The sequence below is a fragment of the Podarcis bocagei genome (assembly GCF_964188305.1).
Source record: "Podarcis bocagei genome assembly, chromosome: 11".
Lineage (NCBI taxonomy): Eukaryota > Metazoa > Chordata > Lepidosauria > Squamata > Lacertidae > Podarcis > Podarcis bocagei.
The window spans coordinates 34,549,641-34,569,484 of NC_138136.1; the positions used below are offsets into that span (position 1 = coordinate 34,549,641).

A 19,844-nucleotide genomic window follows, 5' to 3' on the forward strand; every position below is an offset into this window, starting at 1 on the left:
GGGTCATCCATCTTTGTTTCTTTTCCACCTTCTTCCCACAGACATTTTCTGTGCAATGTCCCTGGAACCAATACTACATCACCACCTTTTTTCCATGGCCATTCCAGCCACCATTATGAAAGCTCATGTCTGCAGTTTTTCATAGTCATTTCTGGCAGCTTTTGCCTTTAAAAGAGCCCTTGGCCCACCTCACAACTTTAAATTTAAGAATTACCCCTTCACTCAAAAATAAAACATCTCTCAATTCCCTACGAATGTCCCCAGACCCCCCCCCCCCACTTCATTGGACAGTAAGATGCAATAACAAGGGGGTATATATACCCACCCATATATTTTCATTTCTTTTTTTGGAACTAGTGTCGGGGGGGAATAGGATTGAGGGCTAATTGCAAAATAATGAATTTGGGGCAAGTTTTGGGTGAATAATGAGGATTAATGTGAAGTAAATTCATTGAGGGGGAATTGATTTGCATGGGAAATTACTTTTTTCTGCAAAATTTAAATTCCAAAAATTCTTTCAAAATTTGCATCTATATATAATACTAGCATATGCAAAAACTATTTTACTTTCCCTACTTTTTTAGTGATATGTTTTCTCTTTTTTTGGCTATGTCAATACCCTTAACTCCAATAATTCCAATATAATTAATTAATTTCTCTTCTTCTAGCTTTCATTTGATGATACAGGTGTATGTAAATTCTGAGCTTGCCCAACTGAAGCAATTCCAAAGAGTTCCTGAAATGAAGACTGTATGTGTGTTAGAAAGCAGATGGGTAAATGGGTGAGGTACAGCTGGGCTCCCAGGCAGGAGCTAGTGAGAAGAAATCCTGAAAAAGTGCTCTAGGGAATGCTCTCCAAGCAGCTGTGAGAGGAAAAAGCACTCTATACGGTTAATTAGCCCAGTCCTTCAACACACTTGGTTGGAAGGGAGAGGAAGAGCCATGAACCACAAACACAAACAGGAGCCTTATAAAGATGAAATGCAGATCCATGTACCTTAAAAGGGGTAGGGCTCACATTCTGCCAGGACCCGCATGCACTATACATTTAAAGCAGTGTTATACCACTTTAAACAGTCATGGCTTCCCCCAAAGAATTCTGGGGACAATAGTTCGTTGACAGTGTTGGGAGACATTTGTAAAGAAGGATGAATGGATAACTAAGATGGTAGACTACGCTGAAATGGCAAAGATAACTGTGAAAATCCGGGACCAAGATGAAAAAAAGTTTATACAAGACTGGACTAAATTTAAATTTACTAAGGTCCACTGTAAAGACTTAAAAACATTAGCAGGATTGACATAGCATCTATGAAGTAATGTGAATTAGGCTTATCAATGGACTTATAACTGAATGGAAAACTAAAGATGTGTAAAGTAATAAAGGGGAGAAATTGGGAAGCATAGAAGGGATGAATAAGTAAGTAATTTGGACGCTGAATTGTTAAATTATTGAAAATTGAAAATAAAATACGAAAAAAGAGAGTTGTTGGGAGACCCCTATTCCCCCTTGCAAATCTACAGATCTCAGAGCAGTTTAACCATCAAACTCTCTTCCCAGGGAACTCAGCTCTGCTACTGCCAGTCAGTGTAGACAGATTGATGGTCTGACTCTGTACAATGCAGCTTCTTATGTTCCTGGCTTCCACAAGGTCCCCTCCCCTATTGAAATTAGGACTCAAAAGCCAGTAGAATATGTTACAGTTTTTACGCTGCCAACAGCGGTTTGAAAACACAAAGGCCTGCTGGATCATCTAGTCCAGCAGTCTGTTCTCACAGTAGATGATGCCCCAATGCCTGTGGGATAACCCACCGTCAGGATCTGAGTTCAAGAGCACTCTCTCTTCAAGTGTGGAGGCAGAGCTTAGCCATCATAGCTAGTAGCCATCAATAGCCCTCTCCTCCATTCATTTGTCTAATTCTCTTTTAAAGTCATCTAGGTTGGTACCTGAAATATACCCAGAGTCCTGTAATGATTTCATGCTCTTTATTGCAGCTTGTAAACAAGTGATTGAATTGCCCCCCAAACCTCAGGCTTTTATATACATTATTTACACAATGAGTCCTGTCTGACTGGCTGATTCTGCTTCCCTCCTGAAGCCTGATTGGTCTTCTCCTGCAGACCAATCAGCTGTTGCATTCTACAATCCTACCAGCCTAATAGGCTGATTAACTTCCTCCTGGAGCCTGATTGGTCTGTTCATGCAAGCCAATCAGTTGTTGCATTCTAGGATTCTACTTGCCTGTCGTTCTAGGATCCAAGCTTAGTACATAACAGTACCCATCACTACCTCCTGGGGGTTGAGCTCCATAATTTAACCATTAGCTATGTGAAGTAGTATTTGCCTTTCTCTGTCCCAAAACTTCCAAGATTCAGCTTCACTGGTTGTCCATGAGTTCTAGGGTTACAAGAGGGCGGACGGGACATTTCTATTTCCTCTTTCTTCATGCCATGCACAATTTTATAAATGTCTATCATGTCACCTTTTACTTTTCTTGAAACTAAAATGTCCCAAACACTGCAACCTGACTTCACAGGGGAGTCTCTCCATCCTCCCGCCCATGCTGAATTGGCCACAGAATATGAAGAATAAGAGGCAAACAAACGGAAGTCCAACCTGGGCATATGTATGGTGCAACCTGTGCCAGATGTCACTCACTGAGGCCCAAGGTGGTAAAACATATGGGGAAACAGAAAGGAATCTCCTGAGGCAATGAATGTGGAATCCAACAGACAGTGGGAGGGAGCTGCAGCCTGGCTCTTGTATTAAATAACACTGAGGAACTGCTCCACAAATGCTGAGAGGCCAAACGAAGGCCAAACAACAGAGGCATCAGAAAACAGAGTGAATACTAAGAAGAATGGAAAAAGAATACATCTTCTCTTTTACTGTCTTGCCAGCTTGGTTCATTTGTTGCTCTGCTTCTTGCTGCTCCACATCCAGGCATTCCTGTCTCCCACTACAAGTTATAATGTTTCCCTTAATTTTATGCCCTTGGGTTTGTTTCCAGTTTCAGCCATCCCTGCTTCTTCAAGTCATCCGTTGTGCACTTAAGTAATTTTAGACTCTGGGCTTAATGGCCGTATGCTCCTGAAATGGCCACGTTTCTTAATTCACTTACTTCAAAATGTAGTGAGCCAGCCCTGTTGCCCTTGGGGACCTTCCTGCTCATCCTGCTGAGTGGGTTTCTGCCCCCAAATCCTGCCCTGATGGCACCTGATCGCCATATCTAAACTGATGGGTGATGATTGCAAGCACCTACGAAGGCTCCTTGCTGGTGAGCTCAGAATTGCTATTCAGGTATCCTTACCACCACCACTGTGTGGTTGCCATCATGCAAGGAGGACAGTGGGGATGAGTCCTGAAATGCCAGGTTAAATATTATAGTCTGCTCATGTGTGTGTCTATGAGTGGAGAAGGCCTCTCCCTTGCAAGATACATTTCCTGTCTCAGTACATGGAAGGTGATGTAACTGGCAGTGAGGATGCAATGGAGGGACAATTCCAACAGGCTAATTCCTGCTCTCTCCCTTGCACAATGATAATTGCTTTTGGGGACTGCAGGCTCTGTCCAAATAGGTTGCATAGACTAAGCTTCTTCTTTGGCGATCACTCGTAGCCGAGTAAGATTGTCTTCCATAAACACGGTTTTAACAATGAGTCCGTAAGTGACTGTGGAAGCCAATTCTGGATCCACACGTCCTTCCACAGTGGGGACATTGGTTTCCAGGCTGGAGTTGATCACGGTGTAGATTTGCCAAGCATGCCTTCCTCTTAGCACGTTTCTCCCTTGCGTCCTGAGTTTGAGTGTCTTCAAAGCCCATGACACCTTTGGTGAAGGCTGTTCTCCAACTGGAGCGCTCACAGGCCAATGAAAATTCCCAGTTGTCAGTGTTTATACTACTTTTTTTAAGATTTGCCTTGAGACAGTCTTTAAACCTCCTTAAAGACTGAAGAGTGAGTAGCAGGGCTCATAAATGCAATTGGCTATGATTCAGCCCCTTTCTCTACATATGCTTGCATTCAGAGTAATGTATGAACAGTATAAAGCCATGAAGCGATAGGAAGAAGCAGCTTAGGGGAGTTATTTGGAGCAGGAAAATGGTGGGTGGAGAAAGGGTTAAGTAGTCTGCTTCTGCTTCCCTGCTCTATCATCTGCTCTCCAGCAGCTTTTCTCTGGAGTTGCAGGTTTTTTTTGCAGTGCGTTGACCATTTATGTGCTCTGACATGTCACACAGCCAAGCAATTTTCACAGTTTCTGAACTCTTAGCTCATCCCATGATGTAATGAAGTTAGTCTGGTATCCACTACAGTGCAAGTCAAAATTTCCAAATTCAGAGGTGAACAGTGAACCAGTTTATTGAAATATGTCCCTACATTGTTCAGATTTTGAGAAATACTCATCCATATGTCTTATTTAAACAAATTTAATAATAATAATAATAATAATAATAATAATAATAATAATAATAATAATAATTTTTATTTATATCCCGCCCTCCCCAGCCGAAGCTGGGCTCAGGGCAGCTAACAACAATAAAATAGTGCAACATTCTAAAAACATTTCATTATAAAAATTAATTAAAATCAAATTGATGGCAACCATTAAGTTAAAGTTCTGTGAAGATTGCCAAAGGAGGCATCTTAAATTATTTGTGTGGTTTTCTTCTTCCCTTTTGATCATCACTGCATGAAAATTGCTACGAATATTATGTATATTTGGAAATACTATTTTTTTAAAAAATAACGATGGCGGTGATGATTAACCCCCCCCAACATTATTCAAAAATGAGCTGAAATTCTTTGCACTGGATTTGCCTGCAGTATAGTATGAGAACTCTGGAAGAAATAGACAACTACATACAACTGCATTGCGAAAATTGTATGTGCTGAGTCAAGCCAGCCTTGCGTTAAATAGAAACAAGCTAACCTGCAGTGCAGGCATGGCCTAAAATCGAGAATTCACTCTTCACGTTGGACTGTCCCCAAGTACTTTTCTCAGAGCACACTTCCATATAACGGTAATATAATTGATGGCTTTATGCCACATTGCAGAGATTTTTTTAAAGTCACAGTTGGCACAAGGATGTATAAATATGGGACAAAACACAGTGAGATCTTGGCTCCACTTAATTCACTGAAGCCAAGATTTAAGTTGCAGGGATCCAGGAATACATATTTTGCAAAGGCCAGGCAGGCAATCTTTCCATTTAAAACACTAGGGAGTGAGGAAGGTTTAAGATATTTGCTTTAAGCTTTCCCACCTCTGTGGTTATATGGGAAGCCTCTGCTCAATGGTAGGTAGACAAGGAGGGACTTCCATGTGCAACAGTCTTAGCAACAGCCTATTCTCCCCACCTCTCACCTTCCACTCTGCCTCATAGTTATGGTGCCCCCTGTGGCACCCCCTAGACGTTGCAACCGAAATCTGCCTCTGCTTAGGATACAACCTCAGAAGTACAAGAAAAGTTGCAGCAAATTTCTTTAAGCCTCTTCCTTCAATTGCTTTTCAATTTAATGCACTGGTCGCTTTCTGTGTTTTTAAGTGGCTTTTACTGCTTTTGTTGTACATCGCCTTGAGATATTGTGTAGAAGGTGATTTATAAACTGATGGTGATGATGATAGCAATAATAATAATGATATCTCTCGGCCTTTGGAAATATGTATTCCTGGATTTTTTGTAACTAACATTATGTCACTAACATTTATAGCAGGGCAAGCTACTATAATGGAACTAAATGCTTAAAAAAGAATCGATCCTAATTTTATTTGGAAAAATCAATAGCATCTGGAAATAAAAGCCTTATATGTAGTAGAAATGCCTTCAGGAGTCTTCTGATGAGATCACATAAAAACAGTCCTGCAGATGTTCTTACAAGTGGAGTGTTAACAGAAATATAATTCAAGATTCATTTTGCAACTTGATCAGTCATTGCACATACATTATATTGGCACAGAGATTGGATGAAGGGGTTTTCAGTTGCTGCAAATTGCTTTGAGAGGGTGAGATACAAAGGAATCTTTTTGCCTTTGGTTAGTGTGCAGGACGGGGCAAAGTGAACCATTTCATATGGTTACTTATTTATCATTTCCTGCCAGAGCTAACTTCCTCATTGAGAAGCAAATGCGGAGATTAGGTCTCCCAAGAATATCATTTATACATTATTTAATGCCCTCCGACACGGCCATCAGAGGAATAAAGTAGAGCTTCAGTGATGCTCCCAGGCTGTATCACAAAATGAAATATTTAGGGTGAAGTCTTAAGCCAATTACCTGGGAGTAAGTCCTACTGAATTCAGTAGGACTTACTTTTGAGTAACCATGCATGGGCCTGCACTGTCAATGCACAAACAAAATACCGTATTTTTCTGTGTACTGTATAACACGCCCCCATGTATAACACGTCCCCTATTTTGGGGGACTCCAAATTGAGAAAATGGGGGGGGGGTTGTATCCGTGTATAAGACAACCCACAAATTTGAACATAATTTTTAAAATAAAAAACCTAGTCTTATACATGGAAAAGTACGGTAGGTGCCTAATATTTATACTAGAGACTTGCTATTCAGTTGCAATAAACACTTTTTATTGTTGTTTCGTTATCTTTATTCTCCACTCTGCCGCCAAAGAGTGTACAAATTTCCATTAAGGAAACTTTTTATAACTACAGGTTAACATGCATCTAACACTTACTTTACTGATGTGATTGCAGCTTACCACAGGGTGGGGTGGGAGTGGGGAAATAAATAAATGAAGAGCAGAGGAAACCCACTGTACGTTTATTTATTCCTCCCTACACAAAAGTCTGTATAGTTAAAGCTATGGTTTCCCCAGTAGTGATGTATGGAAGTGAGAGCTGGACCATAAAGAAGGCCGAAGAATTGATGCTTTTGAATTATGGTGCTGGAGGAGACTCTTGAGAGTCCCATGGACTGCGAGAAGATCAAACCTCTCCATTCTGAAGGAAATCAGCCCTGAGTGCTCACTGGAAGGACAGATCGTGAAGCTGAGGCTCCAGTACTTTGGCCACCTCATGAGAAGAGAAGACTCCCTGGAAAACACCCTGATGTTGGGAGAAATTGAGGGCACAAGGAGAAGGGGACGACAGAGGATGAGATGGTTGGACAGTGTTCTCGAAGCTACCAGCATGAGTTTGACCAAACTGCGGGAGGCAGTGGAAGACAGGCGTGCCTGGCATGCTCTGGTCCATGGGGTCACGAAGAGTCGGACATGACTAAACGACTAAACAACAACAACAACCACACACCTGCACAGGCTTTCCGAGCTTTGGCAAGGCAGTCTGAGGACTCAGGCAGGATCCTAGAACCCTCTCTTATCCTCCCCAAATCTGGGCAAGCCCATTCTAGGCTTTAGGAAGGAGACGGGAAGACTCTAGGACCCTGCCAGAGTTTCATTATTACATTTTCTGCTGAAACAGATCTACCTGCTGTCAGGTGTCTGGAACTATTTACCATGGGAGTAAAGTTATCAGTTGTTGAAATTTACTTAACTGTATGAATCTTTGCAACTTTTTCCATTACCTGCCACTGTCTTGGCATTCTCTGTATGTTTCATGTGTCTTATCAAGACACAGACATCTACATGCACTGCTATGTCAACCAGGAAATGAACGTGGCCATATCACTTGCCACTGGCTTTTTCAAAAGTGCTGGAATGACTGATAAACAAATATTTATATATAGCAAGTGATCTGCAAAGGAAGTGTACATTCATGAAAGGTGGATTAAATTAGAATACTTCTCTATTTTTGTTTCACTGTCTGTAATGTCTAAAAGACACTGTCTCTTGCAATGTTTTTTGGCTTTTGTGCCCTAAGATGTTTTAGAAGGAAATTTGATTTTCTGGGCAGTTTGACCTTCACTCTAAATGCTTTTACTTATAAATGGAATGTGTTTCAGCTTCAGTATTTGACTCCTGCCATCGCACAGCAGAATTCAAGATTATTTTATGCTGGGTTGGTAAGCAAGGTAGGAATGGCAGTACATACTAATGAAGCAGATTTTCCCAAAGCAAAGAAAGATTCAAAATGTGGTGAAAACAATGGGGGGGAAAGCAGTACCATGTTCCCTGTAGTTTTGCTTACTCCAAAATGCTTGCAGTCCAGCTTTACTGAAATGCAAAACACACAGCTGTGTATTAAGGCCAATATCCTATTAAATCTGAGGTCTGCTAATATTTCACTTTATGCCTCATATATTTCAGGCACATTATATTAATAGACAGGAAATGACTTGAAGGTAGCAATAAACCACCCCAGCAAATTATCAGCACTCTAATTTCCGTGAGATTCTTGCTTTATCTGTGAAGGAGGTAATACAATGGAATATTTACTAGTGTGGGGGCTGATAAATATAACACACAAGTCGCTTGTCTGCATATGCATCTGTCAGATTATTTATTCAATACACATTTCTATAATATGAATGTGCTCTGTGAAGCCATGGCATTTCGGATTGCTTTGAGACAGGGAGGCCTGAAGTAATCCCTGAGGAACACTATTTCAGTTCCTCCTCTAAAACTGGATTAAATGAATTACATTAATTATATGGGAGAAAATGATGAGGGTTGTGGCAAGTGAAGAGAACCAAGTTGCGTCAGTAGGTCTTCAGTTAGTAAAACAAATAGTGATCCAGTCTGGAAAGACCCCGCATGATGATTCTGTACTGTACAATGATGGGAGATCTATGATCACAGATCATCTGCAACTTTTCTTTAAAATGCCAAATAACTGCCCCAAGCAGTGCCTGTGGTCAGTGGGATAAGGCTTCTTACTGTGTTATTCTCCTGATCTAAATTGCACCCCACCCCCCAGCTTCTGTTTGTCCTGTGGAGTGAAACATCCAGGAAACAAATAATTTCAGGGAGTGATTTAGATCAGGGAAATGGCATGGAAATTTTTTAAAAATGGCCATTCCTCCTCAGTGCAGCTTCTCTGGTCAAGTTAGCAGCCCCACACAATCCTTATTACACATCTCCAACATCCAGTGTGGTGTAGTGGTTAAGAGCAGTGGGCTCGTAAAATGGTGAACCGGGTTCGATTCCCCGCTCCTCCACATGCAGCTTCTGGGTGACCTTGGGCCAGTCACACTTCTTTGAAGTCTCTCAGCCCCACTCACCTCACAGAGTGTTTGTTGTGGGGGAGGAAGGGAAAGGAGAATGTTAGCTGCTTTGAGACTCCTGAAGGGGAGTGAAAGGCGGGATATCAAATCCAAACCCTCCTCCTCCTCCTCCTCCTCCTCCTCCTCCTCCTTCTTCTTCTTCTTCTTCTTCTTCTTCTTCTTCTTCTTCTTCTTCTTCTTCTTCTTCTTCTTCTTCTTCTTCTTCTTCTTCATCCCATTTAAATGAGTCTTTCAAGACACAGTGTTTTCTCAATGGAAGCTAAGCACACCTTTTAAAATCTGAAAAGAATCCCTAGTGGATGTTGCTCATGGGGGATTGAAAGAGGGATAGGGGGCTTTTTAAAATAAATGTGTGTATATTCTGGCTTGTATCAGCTAAGAGGAGTGCCTCAGGACGGGGTGGAAAATCTTTTGGCTCCGTGGGCCAAATCCTTCTCAAGATCACCTTGTGGGCCAAATGCGACAGGTGGGTGGAGCTACATACCTATCAATTGTGTGACAGCATTATGACAGCAGGTGATTGACAGGTGGGCAAAATCTCCCACCTGTCAAAATTCCTTGTGCAGGAACCACTCCACAAGGGACGTATGGCAGAAAGCACTGGAAAATTGCTGGTTTCTCCCCTCCCTGCCATTGACGGGCAGAAAAGAAACATGGCTTCTCCTGCTTTTGTGTGCAAAATGTACCTTTGTTTCTCCCATCTCTGCCACTTGGAGTCCGGGAAGTGCATCAAATGCATTCAGCTTCACTTCTGCAAACAGGAATAGAGTATTTTTGATCCAGAAGTGTTTACGGAGGACTGGTATCTAGGCAGTGCCGGATTTCTGTATAAGCTGAACAAGCTATAGCTTAGGGCCCCACTCTCCTGGGTCCCCCCCAAAAACATTTTTAAAGGAAAATAAACCTGGATGTACATTTCCAAAATATAAGATAAAATACAAATAAAATAACATCTACGTACAGCAGCAGTGTTTTGTGTTGTGTAGGCTCCTATGATGTAAGTAATGGGCCCCACATGTTAGCCCACTCTCTAAAATATCACTGGTTTGCTCATTTCTATATATATGGTGTCTACATTCTGCATGGGACGCGGGTGGCGCTGTGGGTTAAACCACAGAGCCTAGGGCTTGCCGATCAGAAGGTTGGCGCTTCAAATCCCCACGACAGGGTGCGCTCCCATTGCTCGGTCCCTGCTCCTGCCAACCTAGCAGTTCGAAAGCACGTCAAAGTGCAAGTAGATAAATAAATAGGTACCGCTCCAGTGGGAAGGTAAACGGTGTTTCTGTGCACTACTCTGGTTCGCCAGAAGCGGCTTAGTCATGCTGGCCACATGACCTGGAAGCTATCTGTGGACAAACGCCGGCTCCTTCGGCCAATAAAGCGAGATGAGCGCCACAACCCCAGAGTCGGCCACGACTGGACCTAATGGTGAGGGGTCCCTTTACCTTTTTTACATTCTGCATGGACTGGTAATAGATTACCATATAGCATATACTGAATACAAAAAACAGTGACAATTTGTTGTTGACAAACGACAGCTGGACATATAAAGGGCCCCATTACCTTCAGTAGCTTAGGGCCTCATCAAACCTAAATCCGGCTCTGTATCTGGGGCATTAAGTCTTTTACTGATGTCACTGTACCTCTGAGTCAGCAACATACCACTGGGAACTGAGCTTTCAGTGGCACAAACCTCATATGACTCTTGGTCATGTAGTCATGAAGCTGTAGGATGGATGGAGACTGACACCATCTCACTGCACTATAAGGCAGGATCCTTTGTACCCAACCAGACGGGCCAATAGGCACAACAACACACAGCACACCAGCTGGGGAGTCTTGCTCATTTTTATTTAGACCATTTCCTAAATGCTTTAGATTCCAAAGAGTCTCAAAGCGATGCACTGAAAATTAAAATCAAATACAATATAACAGAGATTTAGAACATTGTACAAAGTAGAGGCATAGCACCATACGAAAGAATATCAAAACCATGCTCAAAATGGAAATAAATATCAAACGAGCAAACAAACACTCAAACCAATATACAATACAAAAATAAAACACAGTATAAAGGAATCTCAAAACAATATGCAAGTGTAGGTCAAATGCAATGCAAAAGAAATCAAACAATATGCCCAACAGAACTCAAAGACAACAAAAAATATATCTCAAAATGGTGTGCAAAATAAAAATAAAACACACTACGAAATATTAATAACCAATATTAATCAGCAATAAATATTAACAATCAGATGGAAACCTTTTAAAATAATGTCATATTATCGGATCAGTAACATTTACAAAACCCTAACCAATCACTTTGTGAAACAAAGACAGCTGACCAGATAACAAGTCATATAACCTTGGAATTGAAGTAAAGATAAATCAGTAATGTTTTCATTCTTGCTGTGCCTCACACATTGCACACACACCTCAGACCAGATTGGATTCCCACTCTGACCTCTCATGTTTGTTTGTCAGGTTGAAGAAAGCCCCTTTTCTTAGGGTGGCCATTTAGGCATTGCCATACAAGAGGAAATGCATTATGGCACAGCTTTGCATAAAATTTGCACATGCTAATTCATATACTTAGATACAAATTTAGAAATAGTTAATATAATTTAAGTAGAATACAGTGTAGCTCAGGAGTAGCCAACCTTTTTATACATACCGCTCACTAATACATCTTTCTTGAAAATTTCCTTACCACTGTGGCGATCACACAGGGCCCCCGGATGTTTCACAGTCTATTGACCCTGTGCCACCACTGCGGTTAGCTTTCTTCGCTGCCACCACCCCGCTTCTCACGGGGACACCCGGATTCCAGACAGTTGTTAACATAAACAAATAATCAAGTTTATTTTTAAATGCAGGAACAAACATACGGTTACAGTTTATTTTTCTCTTGTCAGTTTCCTAATCTTAGTTCCTAACAACTCCAAACTGATTATTCCAACTATCTATCTGACTCAACCTAACAATTCCTCTCACAATACAACTCTGCCAACCCACACCTAAGCCTCCCTCTTCCTTCTCCAACACCCAAGCCTCAACTCCCAACTGACAAACCTCAACTCCCAAACCTCAACTGTCTTTCAAAACCTCCCACTCTATCTTTTACTCCACCCTCACATTCTCACTGGCCAATCACATCACACCCATTTTAACCCTTTCCTTGACCCATCCTAGGAGGCAAACGCCACAACCACCCACCAGTGCTCGATGGAAGGAGGATTCAGCTTGTGCCGCAGAACCCCCTACCGGCCACCTAGAATCCTGAAACAGCCACTAATGGGAGGTAGGGACCAGATTGACAACCCCCGGTCTAGATCAAAATTACGAGAAAGCCTGCGTCTGCTGTCCAGGAGCTCACTGGTGATGGGCAACTTAAAGACTGCCCTCCCTCGCTTTGGTTCATTCTCTTTAGACTAGAATTGGGACTGGACAGTTCTTCAAACTGCCGTGCGTAAAGAGGGGAATATGGCGATCGTAGTCCCCTTCTACAGGATGCTACTGGTAGCTTCCAATAGCAAACTCAGCTGGGCTGCTGGCTAAATCTATTTATATCACATAACCCAGATGAGCCTTTAATCACCACATGGCAGGCACAGAGTGATTAAAGAGATGCTACAGGGTAGTTTCTCTCTGTGCTTTCTTGAGAAATGATTGTGAGTGAGGAACCTGGGGGTGGTAGTTATTCCAGATTAATTACCATGGATAGAAAAGTGGCAGGTGTGCACCTGCACTTTCAGCCTCTGTCCGTCCTTTCACCACTGTCTGGGTTCAGAATCTGGGGCTTTTAAAATATCTCTGTGTCCTGCTCCTCATGTATTTTAATTGGTAGAAATAGCAAGTGGACAAATGCATACCCTTCAACTGTCCCAATTAAATCAGGACATCCCGTTGTGGGAGGCTGTGCTCTCAAGAACACAGCAGCCAAACACACACTTTTGGGGCACCATGATATCACAGCCCCCCCATGCACATCTTTAGCAAACTTGTGTGGGTCCCGTGATTTGTGCGGAAGCGCATCCCAGAAGACACATGCCCTGGTTTTCTTTGGAGACATTTTGGAGGGTATGAAAGCACCTCAGTTTACCTGTGGGAGAATGTGTCCCATTGGTCCCCTAATATTCTTGCCTGTTTCTGCAGTTACTCACAGTATAACTTGACACAGCCCCCGGGCATCAGGCAGCATTAAAAAGCACCCATTTCCCTGCAGACAAATACATTTAGCGAAACCAAAGCCACTTTACCAAGCATGCTATTCTGTATAATAAGAGGGGATAGTATCTTCCTTCGACTTCCCTGTTATAGTCATATGAAGCGGTCCTGGGGAAAACTGAATGAAGCATCATGTAACCAGACAATAACAAGGGGGAAACAATTGCCAAGCATATTAATTGAAGATAGCGCAAGAAGTAATGAGCTTAAATTACAGGAAGACAACTTCAAGGCCTGCCCCAGTCACTGCCAAGGAATTGCTGGAACTCATGTCCCTCAGGGCCACCTCCGGTACTCCAGATGCAATTGACTTTCCTCCCCCCCCCCCCGTTGTTGGGTTTTTTTAAGCCAGCAAAAGGTTTAAGGCCCACGTTGCTCTTTGTTCCAGGCAAATGGGTCTGTTGCCTAGAAACCACAACATGCTCTTCACTGATGCTTCCAACTCTAAAGAAGCAGCTGGGTTGGGGGGTTTTTTGGTGGTGGTGGGGAGATGTTCAGAGATGGCCCATTACATGCGCTTTGCACTGTTGCTTTAGAAGCCAGGCCATCATGAAAAGCCATTTTTAAGTGCATGTTTCAGGAACTTTTCCTCCAGGGTCCCAAAACTAAATTGTAGCTATCCTCTTTCCAGCAGAATCCCATGGGGAATGCCAGCAGCGTAAGACAGAGAAGGAAAGTGTAAATTGGCACAAAGGTCCAATTTACAATCAACCAGCAAACTGCATCCCATAATTATTAGAGAGAACCTCTTTTCTCAGGTAACTAGAAAATGTGTTGGAGCCTCTAATTACTGAAGAGTGATGAACCTCCTTTGCTTGAAAAATAGGTACTAGTAGTTAAATCCTTCACTTTCAATAAATTAAACATAAGAATATGTTGACATTTTCTTTCCAAATTGAAACTAACCTCCGATTATAGCTACTTCTGTAATGTATTATGATTCTCCCTGTTCGCCTGGGGATGATTACAAGGATAGTGGGGGGGGGGAGAGGGTTTACCCCAGTATATGCATTTTTATACACATTACTTAACTGGAAAACTGTGTTGCAAAATTCAGATATGCGCGAAAACTGAAGGCTGGCGATGGTCCAGGTCGCATCTTGTCTCGGAAAGCACAGATTTGGTAGGTTCGTGTTTAAATGCCAACAGAATTGAATAGGGCTCATTGCAGTAGTCCAAGTAGAGGTGAGACTGAGCGCAGGCAAGTAGGGTCTCAGCCGGTGTACCAGATGGAGCTGGTAGACAGCTGCCCTGGACAGAGAATTGACCTGTGTCTCCATGGACAGCGGTGAGTCCAAAAACCCCATTAGCCAGGCTGATAGGAGATGCAGTCCAAAGCATTTGGAGAGAACCAGGCTAGCAAGGGCTACAGGAAGGGATATATTGTCTAAAGATTGATTTTTAAAAAAAAAAATGAAAGGGGGTGAGGAAGAGACTATGTTGGGGTGGGGGAGTCTCATTAGAAAGGTATTTCATACCTCAGAGGCAGACTAAATGCCATGTGATGCAGCAGTTTCTATAGTGACTGTTCTCTTTCATTTGAAAGCAGAGTAAGCAGTTATAGAAAAACCCAAATAACTGTCTGGCTAGCACGCACACTCTCTCTTTCTCTCTCCCCTGATTACTTATAAGGATTTTCTGCCCTTGAATTGGATATGCTCCTCCTTCTGAAAGAGCTTTTGTTACATAGCAGAAAGAAGGAAGGCTAATTCTCGGCAAGGAGGACAATGGGACACAGAAAATTAGAATACGGGAGTACATCTGCATTAGGGCTGGTTTGGCTGGGGTTTTTATTGATTTCTTCTTGCATAAGTACCAAAACACATAGACAGGACCAGCCCAGAGGGCTCAAACTCAGCAGATGGGCGGTAAATTCAAGTCTGTTTCTTGCAGGGATCTGTGGCAAAACATAGTTTGCATTGTAGCCAGAGAGGGAAAGCTTCATTTTGGCAGCAGTTTCAATGCCATTTTCTTGGAGGAAGGTGCGCTCCTACTGCCCATCAGCAAAGGAATGATCAGGAGCTCACTTTACTGAGATAAGTTTTTTAAAAAAAGGATTTTAATATAAAAAGGGGGAAAGAGAGGGGGGAAACAAAAAAACAATAAGGAACCAAAAAAGGAGAAAGATTACGCAAATCACACATATTAAGTGGCCAAAGCAAAGTTAACTCAAGAGTTCAAGATCTCACACGAAGCCGTTGTAAATTGTGGTTCATTGTCTACAAAATAAAATCCCACCAAAAGTGTCCAGTGCAGCTGTTCATTGCAATGTCTGGAAATGGAGTGTAACTTTCTCCCAAATAGCAATATTCCAAATATTCTCATACCAGAGCAAAATTTAAGCTCTTAAAGTAGAAAAATCTTTTTGCAGAAGTCCTGTGTTCACTTACCTGAAGAGTGAGCCCAGTTCAAAGTAAACATGGATAGGATGTGACTTTAAATCTTGCTTTGCTGCAACTGATGCCAGCTGAGGGCATCCCTGCTTATTTCATGATGAAGAGAGCCAATTTTAAAAGCGTGAATGACTTGTTTGAGATGCAAAGTATTTGCTCAAATGGCTTTCTTCCTCTTTCAACCATTCTGTTATCCACCGCACCCCTATTTGCCACGACTTCCATAATAGAGTTGCAAAGCCTGTCCACAATAAAAGGCAGAGGAAATAACTAGTTTCACTAAGGCGCACACTCCAGGTGAACTGAATGGCAATCAAGTGTACATTGTGTGTGCAACATTTATATTGAGACCACATGATTCATTTGACCATTTACCACCCTTGATGAGTTTATACAAGCACAGATGTATTTATGAAATTTGCAGAGAAGCAGAAGAGGAAAAGCCTTGGAAATAATTCAAGTTCAACAGGAAGTGCATGAAGAAAGGGAGAAGGAAGACCTTGGGTGGAAACAGTGTTCTGTTAGGGGGAATAATTTGTTGTAACTCTAGGGGGTATTACAAAAGACAAATAATCTAATAGCTTGTTAGTGCTGCCCACGTGACTGCTTTACAATGTGTTCACAGTGACTCAGGAGCAATGATGCTTCCTCAGCATTTTCTGCAGCTGTAGTGAGTTTGGTTTTCTGCCTTGTTCCCCAAATTAACACAGCAAGGGCCCTACCCTGTAATGGACAGCATCCTAATTCAGATTTTGGAGGAACCCTGCATCCATCGTGTGTGTAAGAATGCGCTGAATTGGCAACTAAAGTCTTCCATTTAAAAGCAGTTCTCCAAAAACTAGAGCAGAAGGGAAGCAAACTATGGTGTCACAGGGGACCCAGGAAATCTAGTCTGGCCCCTTCTCTTGGCCAGAAAAGGAGCAGCTTCGCTACTCCCTGCCAGAAAGAATATTCAGCTCCAACTGCAAGTTGCCCTGGGCCCGCAAAACTGAAGGGAAGGGTGGTCTGATCTCATTCATCAGTCAGGGGACTAACAACTGCTGGGTTCATGCCCTCCAACATTTCTTCAATGAAAATAGGGACGAAAGACTCCTGCAGGGGGTTGGACTAGATGACCCCTGTGGGCTCTTCCAATTCTACAAATCTGTGAATCTATCCTATTCCATAATAATAATAACAATAATAATTTTATTATTTATACCCCACCCCTCTGGCTGGGTTGCCCCAGCCACCCTGGGCAGCTTCCAACATATATAAAAACATAAGAAAACATTCAAAAACTTCCCTATACAGAACTTCCCTGCCTTCTGCCTTCAGAAGTCTCCTAAAGGTTGTATAGTTACTTATCTCCTTGGCTCAGGGGGTCAGATAACTCCATACCCTCCAACATTTCTCCGATGAAAATAGGGACATCCTGCAGAAAAGCGGGACATTCTGGGATCAAATCAGAAACTGGGACAGCTTCTGTAAATCCGGTTCTGTCCCTGGAAAATAGGGACACTTGGAGGGTCTGTGGGTTGTGTGTGTAACAATAGGGCAGCAGTACGCTGTGGGTTAAGCCACAGAGCCTAGGACTTGCTGATCAGAAGGTTGGCGGTTCGAATCCCCGCGACGGGGTGAGCTCCCGTTGCTCGGTCCCTGCTCCTGCCAACCTATCAGTTCGAAAGCACGTCAAAGTTCAAGTAGATAAATAGGTCGCTCTGGCGGGAAGGTAAACGGCGTTTCTGTGCACTGCTCTGGTTCACCAGAAGTGGCTTAGTCATGCTGGCCACATGACCTGGAAGCCGGCTCCCTTGGCCAATAAAACGAGATGAGGGCCGCAACCCCAGAGTCGGTCACGACTGGACCTAATGGTCAGGGGTCTCTTTACCTTTACTTAAATACTAACCTTGTATTACATGGGTCACTGCTGCTTACCTGTAGGGAGAGTGGGAGAGGTGTGGTGTTGGGAAGGTGCAAACTTGCTGGCAGGAACACCAAATCGCCTTTGCTGGTGTGCTATGGTAACCTTCCAGTGAATCCTGGAGCCCCTGGCCAGTGCCTGCCTGACCTGACCGACCATTGGTGTCCGGCCTGGGAAGTGACCATCACTCATTGGCAGAGTGCACACTTTGCATGCAGAAGGGATCTGGTAGCAAGTCTTGGCAGAACTGCTGTCAGGCAGAGTAGTCAATCCTAGATTCGATGAACAACATAGCTGCTTTGCAACAGGTCAGACTTGCTATACGCCTATGCCCAGCCACCCAGGAAGCATAACATTCCTTTTTGATATTTGCACTCATATGTGATTCCAAGGCACTATAAAACCTTGCTGTTTGACATTTCACAGCATCAATCTGCTCCTATGATGAAGCACTGCAGAATGTTAAGTGATATAAAACACGGGCATCTGTAACGAATGGAGAGCTGCCTCTGATGAAAGGGGAGGGGGCGCCGGGGACTGGAAGCAATAAATCCTAGTGCCATTATTGGTTGTGCTGCCAGAGAGGAAATGTCTGCAGCCAGCTGCCACTGCCAGAACATCCTGCAACAAGTTTAAAGTATTAAAACGAGAACCTGCCATGGCCAGATGTCCGTGGTGGCAACTGTGAAACAGGCGAGCGCTCAGCAAGCTACGTGGACCCAAATGGATGGTGGCTGTTCTCGATGAGCTGGAAAGAGAAATCCCTTTGTTTCCAAATTAGAAAACACTGAAATGCATCATTAAATTTTAACACTGTGTTCCAATAAAAAGGAGAGAGCTAAAGGAAATTGGACAAGTGATTGATGTTGGTCTGGACCACTTCAATTCTATTAAGGCGGTGACATGGCTGCTGAGCATAATGCATTCTCAAGGCTTATGCACCCACCATGCTTTGCCTTTGGGTTGCCAGATCAAGAGGTGATAGTGCATTTGTCTCTAGGTAGCTGCAAGCTAAGCTCAGAGCTGTGATTACTGTATAGTAGATTTTTCTAGATGTAAACAAGAATCTCAGAGAGGTTAATTGGGGCCTGTTCTTTAGCACAACGTGGAGACTGATCGAAACTATTCTGGCTAAACGTAAATTAGTCCTGGGGATAAATGCTGCAGAAATGAAACAATGTGAATAAAAGCTGCCTCACGGCTTGGAGTCTTAATCGGCCAATATTGTCTCTGACCTAAGAACTGGGCTTTTTAAAACATGGAATCTTAACGGAATAAAATTAATGGGGGCTTTAAAATGAAACTATTTCATGTTGGATTGCATTTCCATGTAAGGAAATTCAAGAGAATTGTTATGTATTACAGTCATACCTCGGGTTGAATGCGCTTCGGGTTGAGCATGTTCGAGTTGCGCTCCGTGGCAACCCGGAAGTAACAGTGTGTTACTTCCGGGTTTTGCCACTTGCGCATGTGCAGATGCTCAAAATGACGTCACGCACATGTGCAGAAGCGGTGAAAAGCGACGCGCGTGCAGATGTGCCGACACTAGTTACATTTGCTTCTAGATGCGAACGGGGCTCCGGAACGGATCCCATTCGTATCTAGAGGTACCACTGTAAATGATTTACAGAGTTGGATATTACATTTAAATACCAAGAAATGTGTGTTTTGAGTTTATGAATATTATTGTTGCTGTTATTTATTTAATGATATGGGTTGTAAAAATGAAAATAGATACAAATAAAAATTTAATTTATAACAGCAGCAGCAGCAACAACAAAATTGTCCCTGTCCTTACAAGAGGACTCTTCATACAGGCACATTGCCAAGGACTGAAGCAATCTTGCTGGATGCTCTGAACATATAGTCATTTTTACTTTATGCTGTAAGAACTGTTGCCTGTTTTCTCCTCACCCCTCCATATTTCTATAGTTTGAAAAGAAAGAAGTGTGTGTGTATGTGCGCGTGCGTGCAGTATCATGTCATGCTAGATGTGCCTTTTGCAGTCAATGCAGTTCTAATCCAAACCTGGAAAATTTATGGTGTCTTTTTTAGATCAATATATTCTTACCCTAGAGTTCATGGGCAATGCAGTGTCAAAAAAAGAGCAGAGAGAACAAGGTTTTTCATTAGTGGCAAGTCAAAACTCATGTGAATGAATGTTTTTTTTAGCCCCAGA

At 42.7% G+C, this 19,844-nt stretch overlaps 1 long non-coding RNA gene across 1 annotated transcript; it reads left to right on the forward strand.

The window, feature by feature from the left end:
* The first annotated feature begins 11,001 nt into the window (after positions 1-11,001).
* On the forward strand, positions 11,002-16,742 carry LOC308597081. Its single transcript, XR_014012826.1, has 4 exons — positions 11,002-12,443; positions 14,004-14,127; positions 14,427-14,492; positions 15,263-16,742. It is a non-coding gene; the product is annotated as an uncharacterized lncRNA (long non-coding RNA).
* The last annotated feature ends 3,102 nt before the right edge of the window (positions 16,743-19,844 follow it).